Source organism: Gymnogyps californianus, chromosome 15, assembly GCF_018139145.2.
Source record: "Gymnogyps californianus isolate 813 chromosome 15, ASM1813914v2, whole genome shotgun sequence".
NCBI lineage: Eukaryota > Metazoa > Chordata > Aves > Accipitriformes > Cathartidae > Gymnogyps > Gymnogyps californianus.
In genome coordinates, this window is record NC_059485.1 from 2,352,030 (window position 1) to 2,378,431 (window position 26,402).

The 26,402-nt window shown below is 46.0% G+C and overlaps 1 protein-coding gene across 2 annotated transcripts in view; it reads right to left on the minus strand.

Annotated features, from left to right (window-relative positions):
• LMF1 (lipase maturation factor 1) overlaps window positions 1-26,402 on the minus strand; it is a 195,938-nt gene that overhangs the window by 95,415 nt on the left and 74,121 nt on the right. The window lies entirely within an intron of this gene.

Consider the following 26,402-nt stretch of genomic DNA (forward strand, 5'->3'; position numbering starts at 1 on the left):
CGACACGGGAAACCAGGGTCCGCTCCAAAGCCTGCTGCAGCCTGGGCGCTGCCCTCCCACCAGAGCGGGCTCTGCTCTTAGCAGCTTTGTGTTTGGTCTCAGAGCCAGGAGGAAACCATGTGGAAGGGAGACCAGCCGGCCACTGCTCACCCCACAACCTCCACGAGCCAGAAACAACCCCCTAGCATTCGTTCAAAACCGAAAAAAAGACTCCAAGTTCAAGACATATAGGGGAAAGCAAAGGTACGGACAACATGCATTTCACTGCCTGCAGCATCCTCTCCCCAGCCCTCAGTGCAGGGAGCTGGGAAGCCACCTCGTCCCACCCAGCTCAGCTTCACCCCACCATCAGAGGTACGTGCCCGTACGTGAGATCTCTCCTGTCCCCACTGTTTCTTTTTTGCTCTGGTTAATGAAACTTCAGCATCAAAACTGGAGCAATGCAAGCATCAAAATTAAAGTGTCCATCTGTCATCCCCACGCTAATATTGTTTGCAGCCCGGCTCTTGGAATTTAACGGCTGCAGTAATGAAAGAAACTGCTGGGAAAGCGTTCAAGAATTCCCTAAACAGCATGTTAATGAATCCTTCTCTACAGAAGCACATTAGAAACGGTCACTCTGCAAACCAGGAACCATGCATTAAACAACGTCACTATTAGGCATAAACAGAATCAAGTGGCATTTACTTTTTGTTTGGCCTCCCACGTTTCACATCTGCCTGCGCTGACGCTGCTCGTGGGCTTTGTGACTTGAAGCAACCGCACACAGAAATGCTGACCGAGGACGTCCCGGGCCCTGGTAGCCACCGGCCACCACGCCAACGCCTGCAGATCCCCCCGGTGAAGCAGCGCTTTCCCCTGCCCTGCAGACCAGAGGCATGACTGCAGCCTTTACAGACACAAGCATCAAGCAAAACTTCCAGAAAGCAGCAGATAAAAGTAGCAGCTGGCTCTCAGTGGTGCAAGGGAAAGGGTGAAAAGGTAAGTCACTGAAAAAATCCATCCCTTTTTGCAGCATCGATTGGGACAGCTGGCAACGCCGCTGTGCTTGAGTAAATAAAGAGAAGAATGTATTTGACATATGAATTTCCCGATGTAGTCATATGTTTACTAAAAAGAAACAATTTGCTTCAATTCATAAATTGTGACGGTCTCTTTTATGACTGTCTTTATATAGGGGATGAGGCCTGTGACCAAATACTTTATAGATGTTACAAAGGGATGAGTGACCTCCCTGCTTTTCAAAACTACAGACACACAACTTTATTACTTAAAGTTTACAGAAATAAGGAAATGCGTCTGTCCCTGGGATGTTACAACCAACAACTGCTACGGCCCTAACATTTTACCTGTCCTGCAGACACTGAATAGACCTTCAAAACACGTGGCTCATAATCTTTAATAGTGACCGTCTCTCTTGCTTCTGATAATATGTACAAATCTGAACTCCCATTCTACCACCAGCACAGGAACACTGCAGTGTTTCACAGGGCAAACACTTCTCAAATGCTGTTTACATTCGATTTTATCAGTCCTATGTAATAAAAAAATCACCTGGCACATGGTTGAATAGGTGCAGCTGAGCAGCCCAAGCAGCATAACCGCACTGCACATGCAGCGGGCCCAAAAAAAAGCAAAGCAAAGCAAAGCAAAGCAAAGCAAAGCAAAGCAGCTACTCTCTGAAGTCAAATGGCAAAATGCCCGTTTCGTGTCGAATGCCAATGTAAAATACTTGCTGATTCCTCCAGCGGTTTATTATTAGTGATGCAGTCCCCCAAGGTCTCTCCGAAGTCGTTTTTCTGCTACCAGGCTCAGTCCAGCAGAAAACAATAGAGATTTTGCAGCTCAGATGACATGCTAAGATGAATAACAGGAAGGTGAATAAGAATGGTGCTCACAACAGGCTCTGAAAAACAATTCCAATTACACAATCCCCTCTTCGAAAAGTCGTATTTCTGCCTAATGTGAAGCGACTGTGGAAAACTCTTGTGACCATGAACAAACACAACTGCTGACCAGGCTGCAGGCAGGCTGGAAGCCCGGAGCAGCCCGGCAATAAGCTGCCGGGCTGTCCGCCCGCTCTGCTCGCATTCGGCTTTGCTAGGAAGGAAAGGTCACCACCACACCAACATGTACAGAGGTCTTTGATGTACAGCTACCTGTGCTTACTCATCCCATTTCCCGTCTCTACCTCTGTGCTGTCACAAGTTTGTACTGCAACAGAAGTGGGTCACCCGGAACAAGCTGAGGTTGGAGCAGGGAGCAAACTGAAGAACGCTGCATTTAGACCAGTGACTTTCAACTAAAAATATTTCATTTAGAAGATGGTAAATAAACCACGCAAGATCATTTCTGAGGAACAGACCTTCAGAGAGGCCAACCTGGAGCTCCCTGCTGCTGAGTGTCTCCCACTCCTGTTCCCTGGCCGTCCATCTCACCTCTTGCATGTAAGGGAGCACAGGGCTCCCAAAGCCAACTTCCCACCGCAGGAGGACCTCAGGTCACTGGAACCGACCTGAGGAGCACTGCGACTATGGAGCAACCTGCTCTGTTGGTAGCATCAGACAAAACACGGGGCAGCTGAAACACCATTTCAAATCAAGGATGCTCCTTTGATGCCATGACAGACTACTGTGAACGGTTCTCCCCTAACCTGTGTTCCAAACCCTCGCTCAACATCCTCCAAGGAAAATTTGATGAGAGAGTACTGCCACACCTCATTCCCAAACATTAACATCTCTGCTGGGGATAGAACAAGCCTGAGCCCAAAATTACCAACAGTACCTCCAGACACCAAACTTTTCACTTCGGAAAGAGCAAATATAAAGGTAACCAGACAGGCATCAAAAAGTATTTCAGGCCATTTAGTAGCCCAAAATCTTTCACTGAGAAGTATGACTATCTTGTTTGCTTTTGGAAAAAGGGTCATGCCATGCTGAAGAAACCGTCAACGTGGGTTGCTTGAACGTTACAAAGCTTTCATTTGAGGTCTGGCTTTTATTTAAACTGCAAAGCTCAGGGGATTCTCCAGGACCACAGAAAATTATTTTGAGAAAGTACACTGAAGTCATGCTGCTGAAAAAGCAGGGAACCGTACCTCGGGCCAGAGCCCAGACTTTCAAACAGAGAGCGCAGACAAGAGCTGAACTGTAATCCAGCAGCGCTTTGTCAGTGTTGGCCAGCGACTTCACCTGGACTCTCTAGGTGTTTGCTCCAGTTTAATGGGTAACTTCATGGCACTGACATCGTTCGCTCTTTTAACAGGGCTCTTTCCAAAGCAATTACTCATTTATAAGGGCTATAACATTTTATACCGTATGTTTTGGTGTGGTACCCAGCAGAGCTTACTCCTGGCTGGGTGCCTGCTCGTGTTCGGCAGGAAGGCTCTGAAGATGGGGTCCGAGGGGGCTCCAGCGAGCGTCTGCTGACATCCCCGCAGATCTTCTCTCTGCTGAGCTCCAGGGTAACTCCCATCACTGCTTACCTTTTAGTTCTCCCACTGCATGTTTTCAAAACGGGATAAGACTTAAATTTTTTTTACTGTGGGCTATCGCACGCCTATTCATACAATTAGGTCCTTAACGAATTCTTTCAGATCCGAGGCATGGGTCTGCACCACTCAACAACAGGCTGCGCTGAAATGTACGGAGGAAAAAAGGCAAGTATGGCAAAAATCCAAGTATGAAGCATTTCACCTGAAAGAAGAACGTAAATGGAAGCAATCTATACCTGATGACATTGGGTTTCAGCCATATCTATTAATACTAATGGGAACTGCACAATCTAACATTATTAGGGGCAGACTAAGGAAGGACTCACATAGTTGTAACACAAAAATTATCTCCTGAGACAGGTTTGATGAAGTTCCAAACCGACTGACTGCTCTTGGCATTTGCTGTCCTGCAGACATCCCAAAATGTGTGCGATCCCACCACGTGAGCCATGTCCCACCTTCCCTGCCCGCAGTTACTGCAGGGCTCGGCCGAGGACAGCGGTTTCAAAGCGTTTCATCCGTACAGAGCAACAGGCTATGGCATATATAAACCCACTTATTTAATACACTCTGGATGGGCTTTGCCACTTGTTGGAAATGAAAGGAAAGAATATAAGGGTAAAAATATATAAATCATCCTGCAACTTGATTTAATTCTGGTTGTGACTAGGGCAGTTCGTGTCAGTTTATGAATTCCTCCTACTTTGGTTGATCCATCTGCACACACTGCTCCGGCTGCTAATCAGGTCAGCGCTCCCTCCTCTCTCTTCCCCTCTGCCCAAAACTGCATTTAGAACACAAATAATAATAATAAAACATAATAAAAATGTCACTAGACAAAGCAAATAAACCATAACTACAAAACTGCTCGCTGATATTTTGTACAAACTCCTATAAAATTAACTTTTACAACTTTTACTGGCAACTTCAACCTTGGTCGAAATTATTCTCTGATTAGTGTGCCCATATATCTCAGGGCAGCCAGTGACCCTCATCCAATTACGTTAAGAAACAGTTTGCACACATCCAGGCCTCACAATTAAAACCGGGATAACATAGGCCCCACTCCCAGGGCAGAAATGTCTCCCCTATGATTTCTGATGTATGATTTGGAACGTGGCAAAAAAGATTTGCTCTTTTAATCCACCCGCTAAAATCAATCATGCACAAACTTTAACAGTCAGGGAGGGTGTCGTGAGGGTTTTTTTGTTGTTGTTGGTTTGGGTGTGGGGTTTTTTTTTTAAACAGAAAAAAAACAAATAAAAAAAACTCAGCATGCACATTGCTGGCTTTAATTTCCTTGAGTAAACAGCGTGTCGCAGCCATGTTGGTGAGGGTTGGGGAAGAGGACGCATACCTGAAATTTAGGCTCATTACTGCTCTATGAAATATGTCTCCAATGTCAGCCCTGGCTCGGCTGGCTGTTGGATTTAAACATGAATTACTCCAGTTACTCTATCAAAAGTGTCAGTACACAAGCGGCTGTGGAGTTTAATTAGCCTGGCCTGCTTGCAACAACATTGCATTGAACAGTAAAATAAGATTATACTCATGCTGAGCAGATTTAGCTTAAACAGCCCCAAAAGTATTAAAAGGGTAGTAGGGTGAGGACTGATTGTAAGTTTACAACTGGAACAGATTATAGCCAGGTTCCCAGATTGCACTGGTAGGTTGGCTGTGGGAGAACTGGTTTTCACTGGGTTTACCCCTCTTTAAGGTTACCTACATTAACATAGCAGTGGCTGGAGGAGCTCCTGGTGCAGCAGAGCATGCTTCTGACAGCACATACCTGTCGGAAAGAGGGTGCCCGCTCCTAGAGGATGCTCAGCTATCGGGAATGCTCTGCACGGAGCTTGGCTCAATGCCTCTCCTCAGAGGGAACAGAGACAACCTGTGCCTGCAGAACAACGTCCTCGTATTTATTATATTGGTCTAATTCTCATCTTTGAGCGATCAGTGACAGCTTGGTGGAACAGCTGGTGGATTAGTTTCCCCGACACACTTCCCATCCTGATTTATTTCGGGGCTGATGGACACATTCCTCATCCGCCAGCAGCTCTGCTCCTCAGCTGCAGATCCCCACGCAAAAGGGGGTGTCGGGTGGGGAAAAGCTCGTGCACGCACTGCGAGGGCAGAACCCCAGTCTTGTATGATCAGGAAGCACAAATTAAACGTAAAATCTAGAAGGGCCTTGAATCTGTTGATGATTAATTATTTTAAATTATAATTTTAAAATATAAATTGCAATATAAATTAAATAAAATATGATTATATAAAACACAGTTGTATTTGCAAGGTTAACAGCTACTGTCTGTAGACTTGAATTTGCTATGCAGGAGTCACTGGAAAAAACAGTGAAGAGACTGAATAGAAAAAAGGCAGAAAATCCCAAGACTAGAGAAATCTAGACTTGCTCCTGCCAGTACTCTCGAAAGCCATAGCTCAGTCAGCAGACGAAGAGCAAAACAGTGTCGATCACCACAAAAAAAGGATGGAACTGGCTACAAAAAGCAAATCTAATGAGAAACCAGTAAGCCCCTAATTAAGAGGTACAGCAGAGGAGCACAAGCAGCACATCACTTAAAACGTGACAGTCACAGTGGTCAGATCAACGGAGAGGTGTGAGAGGAGCAGCGTCGGACCCTGGAAAAAGATCAGCTGCATCTACCAGCCTGCGGAGGTCTGGAAATCCAGGGCATCAGCTCCGATGTTAAAAATCAAACAACAGGGTAACACTACTACTACTGTGGATTTTAGAGGCATTAAGGGAAATGTGAGGGAGCCGAAGAGGAAGCGACGCTGGAAAGAGATATTAGGAAATCCTCCCATCCAAAGAATTTGAAAGGACAGGCAGGGAAAGGGGAAGAGAAGTGTGAAAATAAGAGAGGGAGGAAAAGGCCCCGTGATGCCCTCAGGTATTTCATGTGCAGATCCTGCCCGGGCAGCCTTTGGCCGTGATGCACAAAGGGGTCCTTCTTCAGAGGAGAGAGAAAGCCATGCAGAACATTCACCATAGCTAATTAATTTACGACCCTCAATTACAAGTAGGATCTTGTGACACTGCTTTATTTGTAGCCTTTTTTTTTTTTTTAATAAACAAAAAGCAGATAAGAAGCGTGACACCTTTAATGGCTTTACAATGGCTTTCATGCCAGCGCCACATGCCTCGGGGACCTGCCAGAGAGCGTCCCACGCGGAAAGCTTTGTCCCTGCCTTTGAGAGTCCCTGCATCCACTGCTCGCCCCTAATCGAATCATCACTGTACCAGCTCACTACCCAGGAACATCCTCTAGAAAAGCACTAGAAATGGAATTACTTCAAATATCAAAAAGGCAGACAATCTCCTATTTCATTTTAAAACGAGACTTGCTTTCTCAGTCTTTGCATTCGGGCAGGAGATGCCCAGCGTTACTGGATAAAAACCAGAGAAATAAACAATGCTGTGTTTTTTTTAAAACTGCAAAGGGAAAACGCTGTTGTTTATACGCCGCAATACGGACAGATTTACACGCTAACAGCCACATTAAAATAATACAGTTCTGGCACAAACTCACAAAAAGCGACGCAATTCAGAGTTGCCTGCAAATGTGTCGATGGGGAGCTGGGGACCTTCACGCAAGAGCCAAACTCACCGAAGGCAAATGCTACAAAATCTTGATAACCTTTGGGGTGAAGCCCTTTGGGGCAAACCCAAACGGCTCCCCCTCCTCCCCCTGCAAATCAGAAGAAACCCTGCCGTTCTCGCAGACACCCGCGCCCATAAAAGCAGCCCCTCCGCTTGTGCAGTTAACCACATGTCTATGGGAAATAATGTGATCATTCTTCCACCCACCTCAACCCTCCTACGAGATAGCCCAGGGCACTATCCTTCCACAGAAACTGCACAATTTTAGTTTAAAGGAACAAAGGACATTCTTTGAGCGAGCAGACTGGAAATAAGCATTTAAAGCCAAGAGTTTTACCCCACAGCACTAATATCAAGGGGGTGACTCCATGGAGCAGCATATCATAAAGACCACGATCAACCGTATTCGCTAATACAGAGCATGTCCATGGTTTAACAGTTGTCAGACCAGAGCCTGTCTCTAACGAATTAACTTTTGCAGTTTGGGAGCTACACCGAGCACCCCCGGGGAAGGCGAACCCATCGTCTGTCCCCAGCTCCGTGCTGTGATCCAAAAGTCAAGGGAAGAGGGGACTGTTTGCCTTCACCTAACTGTGCTGGAGTCCCCGCAGAGATACTCCCCCTCTCAAACACAGAGGACAGCAATACAAGCTAATTTTGCAGCACGCACGTAAACCTGTTTGAGGAGACTTCCACCTCACATCTCGCACTCAGTCCAGAAACCCATGCCAAACAGAAGACAAACATGAAGCCTCCAAAGAAACTTAGAGCAAAAGTACCTAGCTTTCCACAAGCCCTTGGTTTAGCACAACAAAACAAGCCAATGGAGGCCTTACTTTCTCCAAAAGGAAGGGTTTGGGATGCTCCAGTACTGTAGGGAAGCACTAGATGGCACTCCTACAGACAGCCTAAGCCAGCGGCTCTACAACGCATGAGGCAGCCCGATCTCTGCACCCAGGCCATGGTCTGATCCAGGAGGTAGCTCCTGGGTGCATCTGCTGAATGCTTCAACGGTATTAGCTTCCTTCCCAGTTTTCTCTCCTGGGATGCAGATCTCCTCCATGCAGCAAAGAGTGCCAAAAGCCATGTGAGCTATGCCATCAGGAGGTGAAGCTCCGAGGCCTGGTTTCCTACAGATCTGCCTCTGCGCATCGTCCTCTTCCATCACATCCCATTTCAATATTCTTGACCCACCACATTTCCCATGACATCAACACCATGGTACCTCAGGGTTCCCCTGGCTTCAGCCATGCCCACAACACCTTCTAAACCCTCTTCCCCTTCCACCTGTGTGCCAGGTTTTCCTTCTCCAGCAACATTGAACATATTTTGTTTCAATCATACATTAAATGATCCTGAGCTGGTGGATGCCTTTATGCACAAACGTCCACAGAACTCCTATCTCGAACTGTCAAAACTCTCACACATGGAAGTATTTATTACACTGGAGCCCCACAGACACTAATGAAATTCCTATCATTAGTAAAGTTGGAGGACCGCATCCCCACTGTAGAGCAGATTAGATGCCCATCTAATAACCACAAGACTAAGCGCTGCATCGGTTGCTCTAAATTACTTTCTTTCAATAAAGATAAGTCTTAGATCCTTATTGAATAAACAGATACCTCTGCAGGCCTAACCCAGCATTTTGAAAGATTAGTGACTCATGACGTCTTGGTTGAGTCTGGCTTTCTGACCAAAGGCTGCTTTAAATGAAAAATTAAAAAGGAGGAATCTTTCCTGCCATGCAACTAAACGTAAAGCACATTCTTGAGTAAACTTCAAAAGTTTTAACCATCCACTAAACTTGGGCAGCTTGGGTACAGAGTAACTTAAATTTGGCAAAACATAAGCTGTGCTTGGAACCCAAAATCCATGCTGTACAGCCAAAGGAATGCTGGGCCTCGGAGAGATGGTTCACTCTTCAGAAGAAGATAAAGTATTAAATTTCTGCTAAATCTCAAGCAATAAAATTAAATTCAAACTTTGAGGGAAGGGAATGAAAAGGCCGATGCATAATTGTTTCATAAAATTTGTGTTTAATTTACTTGAGACGGGCCATTTTATAGTTTATCAAAAACAGCTGGTGTCATAGACATACGTTCATGGTCCCGTAACATGGATACAATTTATCCCATGAAATCTGTAAATGAAACAAGACAAAGCTCTCAATATCTTTTATAATAAATTCTTTCAACAGGTAGAACCAAATCCTGAAGCAAGCTTTCTCAATGGACTACAATAAAAAAACTGTAATCCAAGAGTCAGGCTCTCTCAGAAGCCATAAAACCATTAAAAATGTACAATGCTAAACGGTGACTTAATTACTACCCACTGATGTCTGACTGAGTCCCCCTGGACATGCTGATGGCCAGCATGCTGCATGCTCAGGACCCAGATGAACATATGCACGCTGCAAGGAATTCTTCCCAAGATGCTTTTACGAGAGCGTGTTTTGGCTAAAAATCAAATATTCCCATGGCACCTGGCTGTCACCTTTCTGGCACGTACTCCTACAGCACACATCAGACATGTATGATCTCTTGGTTCCACAACGAAACCCATCTCCTATTTTTCATGGTGCTTACTCTTTCCTAAGCCATTTTACAAACTGCAGAACAGAAGCGCAAGGTCTGGCATTACCTCGGGCAGGCTGGACTCGAATCTACCGGCTGGCAAAGTGGGGATCATCTTCAAGAAACAGGGGCTTAGAAAGTGGTATCTAGATACATGGACAACTCCTCTTGGAGCCATAGGCGAAGGAAGGCCGGTGGAAGTTCCCCCTAAGAACAAGCCTACCAAGTGCAATGCTCTACTGAAATCCAAAGCTGGCAATTATTTTCGAGCTCTGTGTACTTATCTGGCTTCAGACAGAGTCCTTCTCTCCCGGCCTCCCCAGCTGACTACACAGGCTACCACACCCTGGATGGCTTCTGGTCTTTGGTCATCATGTGGATGACCTTCCAGAATGACTCCCTGGATCTGGGTCTCTGAGTCCAGGCAGAGCCCCTCAAACCCCATCAAAATCCATGTCTGCACTGGGCAAAACCAGGTACAGAGTAAGGGCATAGGCCTGGGATTGTCTAAGAGGAGCAGGAGGAGATCTAAGAAGTCAACTCTGATTGCGCGGTATCAGGTGCTGAAATCTCCACACCTTCAGCAATGCATGCCCAGGTCTGCTCTAGCTATTCTTTGGGATCAAAGGCAGCGGTTATGTTAACAGCAGGAGAAACAAACTTCAAGTCATCATTTCAATCACTGTTCCAGGGTAAAAATCACTGCCTAGCTTTTTTGTGGCCTTCAATCCTATACTCCAGCAGCAGTGCCTGATGGCAGAGGAGAGATTATACAAATTTACAGCTGCTTTACCTCTAAATATAACTTCTGGAAGAAAAGACTGGGGGAGTAACTGGGCCATTCATCCCAGAGGGACCCTAAACCCAGCTCTGGTGCACACAAATGCAATACCCATAAAACCAGCATGTTGTGGAGCCTCCTTAAACCAAACATGAAAACACCTATTAAGGGTCCATGGGGGTTCATTTTTCCCAGTGTGAAAAGTCCTGCAAGAGAGGTCAGGGCTTGCTACTGTGCAGAGGTTTGCATGCACCAGAGCCACGTGAACACGAGGCCACGGAGCACATCTCCAACGGGCTCTAAAAAGGAGGTGGACTAAAAGTCTGCATGAAAAGACATCACGGTTATGGCTATATAGTGCTTTTACGTCATGCACTTCTGGGGATGTCAAAGCACACTCTACACAGGGCTCTCCTGCCACCGAGATGCAAGGATGGGCTCTATCAGCCTGCAGCCATTGGAGAGGATGTGACCAAAAAAGCAGCAAAAGGTGCAGTACGCTGGGGACCACCCAGGACAACTTAGGGGAAGGCATAACCTAATGTTCCCCATGAAGATCTGGTGAAATGATTGATGCTTACAAAAAAATGAAGTGATTTCACCCAGTTTTGGCCATCACCTTTAGCCACAGCATTAGACCAGCACCTCAGCAACACTAAAAAAGCCCAAATCTGGTACAAAGAAGCAAGTTAAGCTCAGCATTGAGAGACTCCACGGAGCCGGAGGTGGAGGAGTCCGTCCAGCCTCCGGAGGAGGGCAGAGCTGTTCGCAGGCACCGATACAGCCTAAGGGCAGCAACGACCCGCCTGACCCCGCTTGCCTGTTCTCAGCAAGCGAGGACCACAGGATCCAGCCTCCCCAAACCACGAAGGGCTACCACAGGGTCCCTATAGGAAACAACGATGGAACCAACACCCTGCGCTTTAATCATCTAATTTACTTCTACATTTCCAGTATTTAAGGGGTTGTTTGCATCCTATGTTATTGCAAAGTTCTCATTGCTCGTCAACCCCCTAAATGTGATATACCCCCTCAAAATCCCGTCTTGTATCCTCACCGTCTGCAGCATCACCTCCCAACTTACAACCATGCACGCTGTAACAGACAGTCCTTTGTTCTTCCATGGAGGAGAGCGTGTAACCTATCCTAACCTAAAGGGAACTATTTCTTTAGTGTACAGTGTAAATTGAACTAAAGTGCCAGAGAAACAGTAAGAAATTCCTCAGTGCTCTCCTAAAACCCCCCAGCCAAAACGGCTCCTGTATAGGTGACATATAAGATTTCGTAGAAGAGGAAACAGTAGAAATCTAGGAGAAGTCAGTAACATCTTAACTAGCAAATTAAACCCATACCACGCTTGATGTAGAGGCAACCCTGCTAAAAGCCCGTATTATTGCCCAAAGAAAGTACTCTCAGAGGGAGATAGGTTGAAAGGTCTCAAGCCTGGCACGAGCCCCTCTGAGATTTGCTGGAGGCAAGTCTCATAAAATGAAACCTGGACTCATCCTTGTCAGACAAAACAGGAGACGGTGCTGAGCAAGGAGTAAAGCCTGCGGCTAAATACCCGCTCCTGCGCTTCAGCTTCTCCCTCGTGCCCTTCGAGCCTCGCAGGGCTCCACTCCTGCCGCCTGACCCGCCGTGCTGGCTTACTCTTCAGTTATTCTAGCTAGAAAGAAGAGTAAGACCCAATAATTCGTACAGGCTACAGATACAAAGACACTGAACAGAACAAAGCCACGGATTAAATCCTCAAAAGCACCCAAGCTGTTAAATTGCCACCTTCAGAAGATGTTTTTATTTCAGAAGTAAAAAAAAAAGCAACAACTCCCCCCCGTACTGATCTTTTACAGTCTTTCTGACAGCAGCTTTCCCTTTTACCTACAGCTGTCCCACAAACAAGAAAACATATCAACTACTAATCTCAGAAGTACTTTCTAGTTGAGAAAGTTGTGCATTTAATTACATAATGCAACACACGTGGCTTTCACGTCTGCGCAGCATCGCGCTCCATCATCCCCGGGAACTCCCCTCCACCCTCGCCCATCAGCTTGATAAACTCATTACAGTAACGAGGAAAGTGATGGGCTCGGTGTTAATCATACTGCCGAGACTTATAGGAGTAATAAAACAATAGAAAGCAAATCTCCAATATTTAAGCAGCTAACCGGCCATGTTTGTTAACTACTGCTGGCCTTTACATCCCCCCAAGGTAATCAGCTAATGCTTGTCTGCTGGTAGCACAGTCGGGTCACGTGTGTTGCTGCTGCATATTTGGCACGGATAACTGCAAAAGGGAGTTATAAAAAGCACTGTGAGATCCTGCTCGTGGTTAGGAAAATGTACAGCAGGAGCAACTTGATGAAAATTGCACACAAACATACACAGAGGAATACTAATGATCAAACATTTTGCAGAAGCGAAATGCATTAATGGAGAAAACCTGCTTTTTAAAGACATATTTCTGGTTACATTTCTTACAAAACTTCTAAAGGAAATTCTCAATGACGACAAATTCACAGACCATGGTGAAATTCAGACTAGTGGCTTAAAGAATTAAAGGATTGCCCTTTTAAAACTTTGTGCGTGCAGGTTTCTGGGAAACAAAGCGATCAACCTGCTGGAAATGCTCAGCACCTCTTAGAAGCAGCATCCCAGCAGGATTTGGCCAAGAAACGGTGAGCTCCCCAGCCCCTCACAACTGCCTCCTGCCCCGCAAGGCCACTGCGTGGGGACTGCCGGCAGAAGGAAAACACGTTTAGCAGAAGAGCATCCCTTTAGGAGCCCTGGGAGTGAACTGGGGCACCCTGACATGGAGCGGGGTCAGCTGCCTCTCCTTGGAGGGCTTCAGGTATTGATCCTCCCCTGGCACCCCCAGTCTCTCTTTGACAATCTCTGTAGGACCTTCCCAAGCATCCTCTGGTAGAATCAAGGTTGGCACAAGAACTGCTGGAAGAAGTAGTTTCCCTAACGACAGCACCCAAACCCAAGGTCAGCACACAAGACCAGGGGTGCAGGAATTCCGAGAGGCACCCTCATGTGAACTTTAATCTCAGCAAGTTACAAAAGCGAGTTGCTCTCTATATAATAAAACCAAAGTTCAATTAGGAAAGTCAGGTTTGACCGGCTTTGAGAAAACTACCCTTTGATAACTACATGCTGCATTATCCTTTCACTTCTTTTGGCAGAGAGGTTACTGCAGTTTTCTTTGGCTCCTGCTCTCTCCTGTCAATCCCTTGTGCCCTCAGATAGTTCAGGTTCAATGTTCAAAAGGAGGAACAGGCTGTGAAACGTCCATCAGCTCTGTTTACCAACAGAACCAGTGAGCAAGGGCAAAGGGAGACGGCACTCTGAGCTGGCAACTACTGCTTAGAGATCTCAGAATCTGACCATGCTGTCTGCTCAGGGGGCTCTCTTTCTGTAGTTGCTGGAAATACTCTTTATGATGATTTGCAGCAACTTAAAGTGTGGCAGCAATACTAAAAAAAATCATTAATGAATGACATAACAAGTCAAGAAACATTCCCAGCCTGTTCTTGCTCATGTTTGGTTTCAACATCTGTGCTGGTGTTCCTAGTCATTTGGCTGAGAGTAGAGCAGGACAGCGCTTCACATCATCTGCCAAACTTGGTATTGAAAGGCTGCTAAAATTGCAATTAACTCCTTGAATTAAAATATTTCACTTATTTGCCTCGGGGCCGAGGATAACACATTCAAGCAGATTTCCATTGTGGGCTGCTTGCAAACTGTTAATTGCAACTATTGCCTTAAGGACTTACCAATCCTAACTCATCTCATACAGAGCATGGGCCACCTCCTGCGTGGGATACTATTTCTACCCCTTAGACAGATGACAGGAAATTTTATCAAACAAGATGAAGACTGTTGCAAGGCCCTTGAGCTACCAACAAATCTACATGTTCTTTGTGGCAAGTGATGCAGTTAGACAAGTGGGTATTGAAGCCAACTCACATTTTATATTTCAATAAATGCTCTTTAATAGTATTATTTGCAGAACAGAATTTGCTCAGCTCCAGCAGCTGCTGGTTAATGTCTCCCCATGCTCTCCTCCACGTGAGCGGGGATGGCCTGACACCCAGCAATTAAAAAAAGCAGTAACAGAATCATAGAATCATGGAATAGTTTGGGTTGGAAGGGAGCTTTAAAGGTCACCTAGTCCAACCTCCCTGCAACGAGCAGGGCCGTCTTCAACTCGATCAGGTTGCTCAGAGCCCTGTCCAACCTGACCTTGAATGTTTCCAGGGATGGGGCACCTACCACCTCTCTGGGCAACCTGTGCCGGTGTTTCACCACCCTCAGTGTAAATAATTGTAAAACCAGTAAAACATTTCTTCCTTATATCTATACTCCTAAGGGGAAACACGGGTGAAAAAGGGGTGCTGGTCCCAACTCACCAAGGCAGCCAACGGCTCGGAGTGCCGAGCCTGGGGGAAGAGGGGAACCGGCAGCATACCTCCAGATGTTAGCAGGTTCCTTGCGGAAGGTGAGTTCATTGAACGTGGCTCTAAGAAGAGAGAAAAAACCTTCTCCCCGCTTGTCCCACAGAGCTTTTGTTCCGTGCCCTCAGCAGCTGATGGGAAACCCTAGCACGCAGCCCAGGCCCAGCCTCACTGACTTCAGTCACCGTCCGCGGCTGCAGGGGAAAGGTGGGCATTCATTCACCTCGGGCTGGGATTATTAAACCGATGTATTGATTGCAGAGACCGACAAGCTTGTGTTACATTCAAATGGATCCAACATGACAGTTTGAAATTCAATATTGTCTCAGTCTAATTGGACAGGATCCAGTTCAATTCTGTCAAATGTCTTGATTAATGCTAAAGCAATAAAACCCCTTTTAGCCATCGAGACGGCCAGGCTGAAAGGGGAGAGAAAGAATATGATCCTTGGAAAATACAGATAAGTGAATTCATGAATATGAGTAAGATAAATGCCATTTTTAATACAAATGTTTCCATAATGCTTGCAAGGGCAACAATTCACAATCCCTACTTTTCCGTGTAAATTGGTCAAGAGGTAAAAGCTTCTAGTGAGCACCCTGAGCAGCCAAAGCTTTTACCCTAGAATGTGGTATGACAGCACGGTTATGAAGAAGTTTTATTTCTTTGTCTCGAGTTATTCTGAAACAGACTAGAAAACTTGGTGACAGAATTGCTTAACTAGAAAACCCATGAAGGGGAAGAAATGGGTCTGAACTGCAGACGGGAACGCTCCTAACTCTGGGAAAAGAAACCAGTGTCCCACATCTGACTCCACACAGGAATTTCATAGCTTAATTCAAATTAAAAAAACAGGAGTGGTTGTCTTGTTTTAAACTGGCGGGAAAAAGCGCCGTACTGCTTTTATCTAAATTTCATCACAGAAGTGGCTGGGTTTTGTTGCAGCCCAAATGGCATTGTACAGGAGATGATGGGATGATTCTATACGTAAAAGAAAAGGGCAGCAACTTCAAATGCCTGAAAACATTGATCCTGCCACAACGTTAACAGAATAAGACAAAAACCAGTGGTTTTACTGATCTGTCGAGTTTTTAGGGTCGAAAGAGCTAATCCACATTGAGTTACCCTCCCAGCTTTTATGTATAATACATACCAAAAAAGATAAGCAAATTATATTACATTATATATATAATTACAGAAGCTCCTAATTACATATCACAATTTCTAGGCAGTCTACCAAATGCCGTGCTTTCCAGAACGGCAATTCCTGAAGTGAATAGTAAATCAGCTTTTGCTTGCCACTGATTTGAAACTTTAACCTATAAATTAAATTAATAAGAGACAAAGGCTTCTTTTGTGCATTTGCAAGCCTGTAGGATTTTACAAATAATAGGACTGGAAAGTGATTTATATTCCAAGATTAAAGGTCAGTTTGGCGCACACGACTTTGAAGCAAAACACCACAGCGAAGACTTACTATTAACTCATTCGTGCACCATCCTATCGCCGTATTCTTCTTTTTACAGAGTTACAAGGGCTTGCTGTGAGCACTGTAATAGTTGCAAGACAGAAAAAAAACTGCATGGGAGAAATACGTGGAATTCTTCCCCATCTATGGTAGGGAGGGAAATGTGTATGGGAATTGTATAGGGCCATCAGCCCCCTGATTACTGGTGTGACATTACCTGTGTGCTGCAATTCAAATCAAGTCTATGTTCAACACGGAAAGTTTGAAAACACAGAGAATTGCATGGAAACAGCATAAACTAAATGTAAATAGAAGATACGCAAATAATTCAAACTTTTACCAGCAAATGGAAGGGCTCTACTATTTATGAAATTCTGCCAATGGCTGGTCCTTCTCCTGGACAGACCAACATTTCCGTGGAAATAAAACTTCAAGCTGAACTTGAAACCTTTGGTGCATGCAATAATTAATATAGTGTTAACCTGAGAACTGGAATAGCTTCTTATGGTTATTCCCGTAAGAAAATCCTAGTAAGAGACCAGAGGAGGAGAGATGTGCAAACACACCCACCGCTGGGAAGGCAGCTTCTTCAGGAGAACTTTTTTGTCTGTCTTCTATTTTGTAGGCAACAAATTCAATATTTTACTTATTAAATTAGGACAGACTTCTCTATTATGCGAAAATTCATTAAACAATTTAACACATTTAATAGTCAAAGAAAGAGATGAAACAGTAGCACGTTTTCATAATCTGATGAAAATGTAATCTGATCTCCAAAGAAGAAAGCACCAGCTTGTAAACCAACACTCTATTTGTTTAAACTCTATCTGCAATTAAAAGCATGTAGTTATTTTGCTTTCCCTGGAAAAGCAGATGGCAAGGATGTAGGCTGGTTTTTGGATAATTTAATTGTACGTTGGAGCTCTGCATACACCATTTTGCAGCTGATACTACGTGAAATCGCAGTGTTCAAGTTTCAGTTTCGCTTAGACTTCTGGACCGTTGAGAGCAAATACTACGGAAAAAGAAGAGCACTAAATTTTGGCAGACACCAACAGTTTGCACCATCCCAAAGGTCTCCGAAGCAAGGGAACGGTAATGATGGTTAATCCCCTACAAACACTGCGGAAGGTGGGAATGGATGAGAAGACCAACTCTCCCTAGACTGCAGCTGGCATGTTGTTATGTAGGAGACCAGAAAAGACAGTATTTAATGTCCATGCCTGCCACAAAGGATGATAAAAAATGAGTATACTTATTGCCACGGAGACTAGTTTTGACCATTTGGAGTATGCAGGGGTGGGTACACCTGTGTGAGGGCTCTGGGCAAGGTCTGAGCGAGTCCCAAGCTGGGTGTCGAGGCTGCCCCATCACGGCAGAGCGTCCTGGGCCAGGCAGCCAGTCAGTCCTGCCTGGTGGATGTGGCTGTGGAGCCTGGAAGACCAAGGTGCCATGGTAGAAACAGAGGAGTTGCTGACACCATATCGGGGAGGCCAACTGAGCAATTCTCGTCCATAAAGCAAGAGAGATAACAGACATATTACTTGGAAAGACTGGAAAGCTCTTAAATTTTCTTCTACCATTTTCCCCTCTCGTTTCTGTCTTCCAGATAGCACTGAAATTTGTCATCTTTCTTCTCTTTGCAGATTTCTTAAGACACACCATTAACTAGCTCATAAATCCACAATTTAAATAATTATCGGAGCATTGCCTCTGTTATCTTCAAAGCTGACAAACCTCCTGGGTCCTGAACATTTCATGAGCAGTTGATTATTCCCCACAGCCCCTGGTAGGCAGAGGGAAGCGATGGGCTCCATCGTTCCTGTCCGCTGGAGAAGCTGGCCAGCAGGATAAAAGCCACGTAGAGGGTCAGAGCATGGAGAGCTGATTAAGTGGCTGCGAAGTGGGTTGTAAGGATTAATCTGATTAGGATTGAAAAAGACCAAATGGGTAGAGGGGGAGGAAGAGAAAAGAGGAGAATACTTAAGGCAAGCGATGAGGGTCCTGGGTGGTCTGTAAACGAGTTTGAAACAGTGGGAGAGTGTAACGAAGAGATGAAATCCAATAGTTGTACAGGAAGCTTTCACCAGGCTTAAAACAAATCCTTAAGAAAAACAGAAAAGAATCCAGGAAGAGGAATTGTATTACTGCTGAAAACGGTATTGGCATATTCCCAATGCATTTATAGCGTGTGACTGACAGTTCTGCTGCTGATCCCGGCAGTGGGGAGGGATAATGTCTTCCTACGCCTCAAAAACCTCAAAAGGCTCACAACAGAAAGTTCCCTGGGGGGCATTTCCACTAAACTTTCGCTAGTTTATCCTATTTTGTTTTAATATTGCTGGAAATCAGGGGAAAGCTGGGGCAACCAGTGGGAAGCGGTGGGTGACGACCCAAGTGGCAGGTGCCACTAACCTGCTTGGCTTATACCAAAGTGAGAATCACCAAGGTTGCTCACTTTATTTTTGATTGTTTTAATACAGTTACTTTTGGTAAAGAAACGTACAGCAAAAAGCAGTTCTTGAACCGCACTGAAGAGACAAATAAAATCCCGCAGCAAACCCGGCGCTCTGCCGCCCGCGGTAGCTGACGTCTGGGAGGGATCACTTACTGCGTGCTTATCCCATCCCTCCAATTCCTGCCATTAGTTTCCTTTTAAAGCTATTCTGAAAGTTTCTCTCTCAGCACCTGCTTACGTCCAATTTACTTCAGTAGTATGTGGTTTCCTGAGCCCAGGCCAAAGATGCTGGGTCTGCTTTATGATGCTGATTTGCAGCTCTACCTTTTATTTCGACAGTTCTCTGACCAGACACTCCTCCCCCTTCTCCTAAATTCACTGCCAGGATCCTGGTCCCGACGAAGACGATACCTGAACTGATGCTGACTTTGAGGTCGTTAGGAATCCACTTACCATTCGTCTGTCATGTTTGCTGTTCAGGGTAATACAAGCCAGACTCCCGGACCAAACACTGGCTGACAGTAAACCTACGCTCTCACGAGTGCGTGACTCTGGAAAGCAGTGCTCTGCCTGGAATAAAATATCACCTGCCATGTCCCTGCAAGTAGGAGAAACCTGCTTTTGTTCTGCTTAAGGTCCAACGTTATTAATCACCCTAGTTCTTCTGGAGCATCCTTTGACTGCACAAGACCTGTATTCCTTTTCACTTTTTAAAAAGCAGCATGACTGGGCATAAATGTCAGTATTTATCATTATGCCTTCTAAAATTGCAATTCCACAAGGACGGTTACACTTCTGAAAATTTACTGCTTCGCAGCTTTCGAGGGCTCAGACCTCATTTTCAGAAGCACTGATCATCTGCAGCAGAACCCGCTGCCAGCGCCCGAACTCTGGAAAAGCGGGCCTCCTTCCGAGAAGCGCTCAGCTGGAAGTTATACAGTCACTGAATGTCTGCTTGTGCTTCTGCCAGTAAACCCGACCTGTGCAAACCCAGCAATACCTGTCTTACCGAGCAGAGCACAAATTCCGCCTTTAAAAGCATTTGCTCCCTCTCTTGTTAAGTGATGTGCGCATTTAACTAGTATTAGAACAACAGAGCCCAGCCCAAAGTTGGGAATAACAAACATTTCCAGCAAATTGCACTCAAAGATATCTTGCATCCAATATAGAGCACCTGGGATTCATCTGAAAACCTCTCTCAGATAGAGACCTTCTTGCAGCAGCCTGATACAAAATCCAGATACAGCGTAATAAGCTTTTGATTTCGTGTTGACATTTATCTGCCAATATTATTGCTTCATGCACTTACCTTATGATGGATCTTGTTACTTAATTGATCACAGGCAAGGTCAGGAATTGGCCCTTCTTCCAGTGCTAGCACTGACGTCATGCAAATCACCAAAAACCAGAAGAAGGCACCTAATCCTCAGCTTCAAATCCACACTAAGCAGCCCTTCGATGTGTGTGAATGAGGACAACTGGTTTTTCAATTATGCCTCCAAAAAGGTCATTTTTCAAAACTTATGACCAAATGGAAAACAAAAAAAAAAAAAAAGCTGAACACAAGCGTGCTCTTCCTTTCGGTATCGGTCGCCTTAACTCAAAGAACAGTTTGCTTTTACAACAGGAGATGAAAACAAACTGCATTTATAACCCCCCATGGGCAGAACTGCTCTTCCTCTGCCTTGCTCTCTTTCTGGAGGCCTCATCAACAGCAGCTTTGGCTTCTGTGGGGCAAGTTGTCCAGTGAGGGCCGAGATGGATCACAACTCACTCCACTCACATTTTTATAAAAACACAGCTTTCAGAGTATGAATTTTACTGTCTCAAGTAACGACAGGCTGTGAGCAACTCCAGAAACCCACGGCATGTCTACCAAATCCCATGGTCACTTCTTAAAACCCTCCCAGATGCTGAGGGCCGCAGTCGCCCTGGGCTCACAGCCACGTGTCCAGCAGCGTTGAGCTCACGCCAGGCCCTGCAAGCACAGACTGCTGGACTTCCACACCCTTTTCAAATGCTTTTGGAAAAAAAAATCTGTAAAATTTCCCCGTGTCAAGGCTGCATCTTGTCCCTCCTCCAAGCCTCGACCAATTCTGCAGCAAACTTCATCTGATAACACATGCGCCGGGACTCGGAAGCAGCCCTGACCTCGGTAACTCAACTGCTGTGACCCAGCACCTCCTGTCCCAAGGGGAACCAGCAAAATCCATCAGCAAAACCGTGCAAGTTCACGCCCTGCACAAAGGAAGGAGCAGAGACGCAAATTATTCTGCATTCAATGAAACAAAATCAGATCCTTTCATACGAGCAAGGGGGAAAGGTGCCAACCAACTGGCTCAGCCGCGCTGTGCCAGAAGCACCGAGGTGGGTTCTTTGGTTTCCCTTTGGTGGCTGTTGTAAGGGGAAGATCTGTGCTTCCCCAGAAGACATCAGTTTTGGAAAGCCCACCTGTCAAACCTGAGCTCCCATAGCCAGGCCAGAGCTGGGAGTTCCACAGCGAAGCCACAGCTCGGGAATACATTTTGTTGGCCTTATTAATTCATTATTGGGACCATCAGTCCTGCCAGGATTCACCTTTATTGTCTTCAGAATGGAGAAAATTCTGTAAAGGGCCGATGATTGTAAACTTAGGATGCTACATAAATATTTCATAATGTTATTAAAAAGAAGATCTCAAAAATGCTTTGCATGGTTACTTCTTTTAAATATTCTTGTTTAATTAAGCACTGTTTCCCTCATATTAATTTGTAACTTCAAAACATAAATTTTGAACATGAGATCTAAGTACCTGCTTCCCTGTTAGGAACATTTTTGCTTCCAGCAATGCAAACTGTTGGAATAAAGCCCATCCTGAGACATCAGGGATCATGAAAGCAGATCATTTTCTGATTTATCAAAATGAATTGCTAGATATTATTTACTTTTCGTTTCATAACAGCTTGGAAAAAGCTAGATGAAAAGTCTAACAAGGTCTAATACAGTGAAGAGAAGGGAGAAAAGAAATCAAGAGGCAGTTAAAGAGCAGTTAGAGCTTCCTTCTCATCTTTATCAGCACAGCTATCAGTCAGCAAGCCCATAATTAGGTACAAAAGACATTGTGCTCTGGAGAGCTTCTCCAGGAACTGGAGAGCTGCTGTACGCCAGAAGCTGGAGCACTGAGTGACAGCCTCTATTTAAGAAAAACAGTTACAGAATAATTAGCGACAATTTGTACAAATCAGAAGAAGTGACCTTTGTGGCTGCGCAGCGTCTTACGTAAAGAACAAAGCTTTCCTCAGCAGCACTGACAAATTCAGAACTAAAATGTGACTCAGTTACTAAGCAAAGGCTGGTTCAGCAAAGTCCTTCAAACTTTCCTGCTTCGTGGCAACCGACCCATCCTGAGCACCTACAGATAACTCCACAGCAGCGAAGCAAATCCTGAGTCTTACTTCCAACGCTGACAAAGATTTTGTTGCTTCGGGAGCAGGTTTTTGTTTTCCTTCCCCTTTATCCGTCTGCCTCATCTTTGTCTCAGTAGTAAGTTCGCCTTCCTAGCCTGGCTTTCTGCAGCAAAGGATGCATATCATTGAGAAACTCTTGGATAAAAGGCATTCCCTTCAAAACATCACTTAAAAAAAATTATCTTAAAACTAAAAATATGAGTTGTTCCAGTAGTAAGCAGAAGGGCCACAGGTTCCTTGCCTGGTGCATGCCATGGCTCGCACCTCTGCTGAGCTTCCCCCAGCACTGGCCCAGCCGAGGACAGGCCACCGGGACCCGAGGGACCCCCTGGATGTGTTTCACGGCTCCCGCGCAGTTTCGGTGCAAAGCTGGCAGAGGAGGAGGACGCCCAGCGGGACTCCCCTCCACAGGCTCGCCTGCCCGAGCAGCTGCTTCGGCAGCTGTTCCTACCAGTTGGTGGCTGAATTTTACAAGATATCTGTCTGTAATTAAAAAGCAACAATACTTTGGCAGCCATTATAAAAATGCATCACTGGATTGCATCCCACAGGGAGTACTTCTACGCTGGCATACGGGGAGACGCGATAGATGTGACCATGTAGGACTTTCCCATTTCTAAACCCCTAAGATTATCTGCTTAACTGCTCTGCCAAGACCACCACCAGCATCCAAAAACATAGGCTCCATTTAGACTGGTTGTGGGTCAGAAATGCTCATCTCCTGCCTGTGCCACTCAAACCTGGCCTGTGCCAAGACATATGGCCGCAAGGTGCTCTGCAGAGTAAGCGCGAGGGTCAGAGAGCTGCAGGTTTGGTGGGGAGATTTTAAAACACAGGTCTTGCACACAAGGATTTTCTCCATTTGGAGCATGTTAAGACATTGTGCTTGTGCCAGCTAAGCAGCACACCCAGAATTAGCAAAGCTCGGGCCAGATAAAGCTTGGCACAGGAGGGAGTGGTAAGAGGCCCCTGGGGAGCAAGCTGGTGCTCCCCGATCCCATGCCTGGCTCACAGACCTGGTACCTACTAACAGTGGTTAGAAAGCGGCTCCAGCCCATGCCCAGGCAATGTCCTGCAAGCTGTGCGAGCTCCAGAAACAGCCTCGAGTGGCATAAAACCTTCCGTAGCAGACTTTTTCCCTGGTGCATACGGGAGCCTGGCTATGGGCGGGAGCTTTGCCCTCTGCAGGGGGTGAAGGATGCCCTCTGGAGCAGGCAGGGACAGGGAGGGGCAGGGGGACAGGCTCAGCCGCGTCTCCCCGCTCGCACAAGCAGGGAACCGAGGCTGCTCTGTCTCGCCCAACGGGCGGGATGCCGCCGAACGCCATGGGATCCCTGCCATGCGCTCCAGTGGAAGCGGAAATCTAGCTCCAGTCTGCAAACCACTGCACGCATATTTGTAAACCATTGTGTACACAGTAGATAAATGCTTAATAATCATGATGACAAACAGACCTAAAACCCAGAAGCAGCTTCCCTCTGCATTAACTGCATCAGGAACAGGTTCCACTGAGCAAAAGCCTCCCTTTTACTGGGACTTCTTATAGGGAAAAAAGCCATCTAACCACAGCTGGCAGCGAAACGACGGCAAACCCAACACACGATAAATAAAGCCCATGGCACGTCAGACCCCAGGACTTCACCTGCCAGTTACCACCCAGGCATGTCCTTTTTCACATGCTAATGTGGACACTGCTGCACATGAAGCTCTGGGGCACCAGGGGCATCAGGAGCCCCGGCCTGCATGCACACCAAGGTGCAAACGTACACACCTACCTTGGACCCTCTGGCCACGTTAGCAAAGAAACTAATGCCGAAGGAGGTTAAATACCCTGTTCATGGTGTTTTGCCAAGCTGCGATTAGAGTTTGGGACTCCTGGCACCCAGAGCCACAATTAATCTGCCGAGTGTTTCTACCCCCACCCCTCATCCCAGCCTCCAGGTAGCTTCCATGTGCCAGGCTGTGTATGGTGGTGTAGCAAGTCTTCTCATCTCCATCAGTGTCTGCCTTTCTCTTCCACACTTACTGGAGCCCATCTACTCCTCAGGGATCACAGGAGAGTTAGGCTGGTAGGAAAATACCTTTCCTATGTAAACCATGCGTTCTGCCATTTCCCTCTCCAAATTACACAGCGTCACAGACTGTAAGCCCTCTAAACAGAGAGTCTTCAGTTGAGGAACAGATCTCCATAAAGGCTGGGATTAAGGCCCTGCACATTAGAAAGGAAAGAGGGAGGAAAAATATGCTCCGTTTAATTACCCAAGCCATAACAACATTTTACTATTTTATACACGATTCCTGACAAAAGTGGAAATGTTATTTTCCACCAGCATAGCTGCTGGTTCTACTACAAATAAATAGTCCAGGGCGCGCTCACCACGCGAGAGATGGAGGCCATGTGTTTTCATTAATTCTCTTGGCACAGAAGCCCATGTAGATTTTGGACTGCAGTTCAGGACTGGAACAGGAGAGCTGGGGTGGCCAACATACATCACAGCAGACTACATTTGGCCCAGGTCCACTTACGAGCTGGTCCAATACCCAGTTTTATCATCCTAATTACGAGCAGATTCCCAGCTCCCTCCCTCCCTCGCAGAGCTATCTTCAGCTTCACCCTTTTCTTCCTCCCTCTGGCTGGTTGAAATGAGCAGGTGAATTGCAGTCCTTCATCTGTTATCGCTGGTAGACAAAGTTTGGCCTCTTTCATTTTCCTTTTATTGCAGCTTCTTTTGTGCGGATTAAAATAATTGATATTGATAATGTGATCTGCCCCCTGCCCCTGTTCCCAATTACTTGCACAGGCTGGGGATCCTGCGTTATGGATATGACGCGACTGGTCTTAATTAGCCTTCTGGGCTACAGAACTGATTCTGGTTTTGATTTGAAATATTTGGGATTATGCAGGCTGACTGTTGTGGGCTGGGGTCACCAGCGGAGCCGGCCGGGGGATTCTGGGGGGCTCGCTTTGAGCTGGCTTTTCTCAGACTGCTGCCAGGTGCCTGGCAGCACGCGGAGCAGAGCCCTCGCGCTGCTAGGCAAAAATGACGGACAATTTACTGCAGCCGCCTTTGTGTTCGGGATTAAGAACGACAGCACTGAAGGGTCTTTGCATTCAAAGTTTTACTCGGAATGAAGCAGGATACCGATGGTCCCACAAGAGCTAACCGAGCAGCAGCCTTCGTAAAAGGTCACCCTTGCATTCAGTGGGTGAAATCCCATTAAAAGTAAATGATAAAAAAAGCACTAAAGCTGAAAAGGCAGATGTAGCTTTCTGGACCCGCAAAATTCCATTTCAAAACGTGCAACCAGTTAACTCAGTCACAGGAGCGAAAAATAAAGGCGTCAGCGCCTGGGAAACTGATAGATTTTTTTTCCTATTTTGGGGAGAGGAATCCCAATCCTGTAACAGGACTGGTAATGTGGTCCCTAGCACTCGCATGCAATTCTCTTCACACAAGGGTGGAAAGACAGAGGTCCTGTACGAGCGTCCCCGTTTCCACTGCGCAGTGTGCCTACCCCGTAAAAAGTAATTCATAGGCAACACCTTGGAACACGTTCTGCAGGTCAGAGAAGTCAGGCTCTGCCAGGTTTAATTGGAAGGGGGAAATGGTTTCCAGACGTGACGAAGGTCCGCTGAGAATGTCACCCCACAGGTACATCTCCAGGGGCTGACAGCTCAGATCTGCTGGCTGAAAATAACTGTGGGGTTGAGGCACAAAGAGGTACCCAGGTCTTATCAACACGGGACAAGCGTAGCACCAGAAACTGCACCAGGCTGAGACTTTGCGGCCTCGTGCTAACAGATGCGGCACGCTCACCCGCTCCTTGGATGGACGTGGATTATAGAGCAGAGGCGTTATAATGTAGTGTGCCATTTTCAGTGGCTGTGATGTTAATCTAGAGAAGGGAATATTGCTTCAGTACCGTCTCCTTCATTAAACCAGGGCTACCGGCCCAGTGGAGTGTCGCTGTAAACAGCAATTTCTTTCTTTTTTAACACTGTTTATACAAAACGCAAATGTAAAAATATAGGTAAAAAGAGAGGGGAAGCTGAGCTCCTCTCTCTGTAATCAAAGAGCAGACAACACTCAGAGCCAG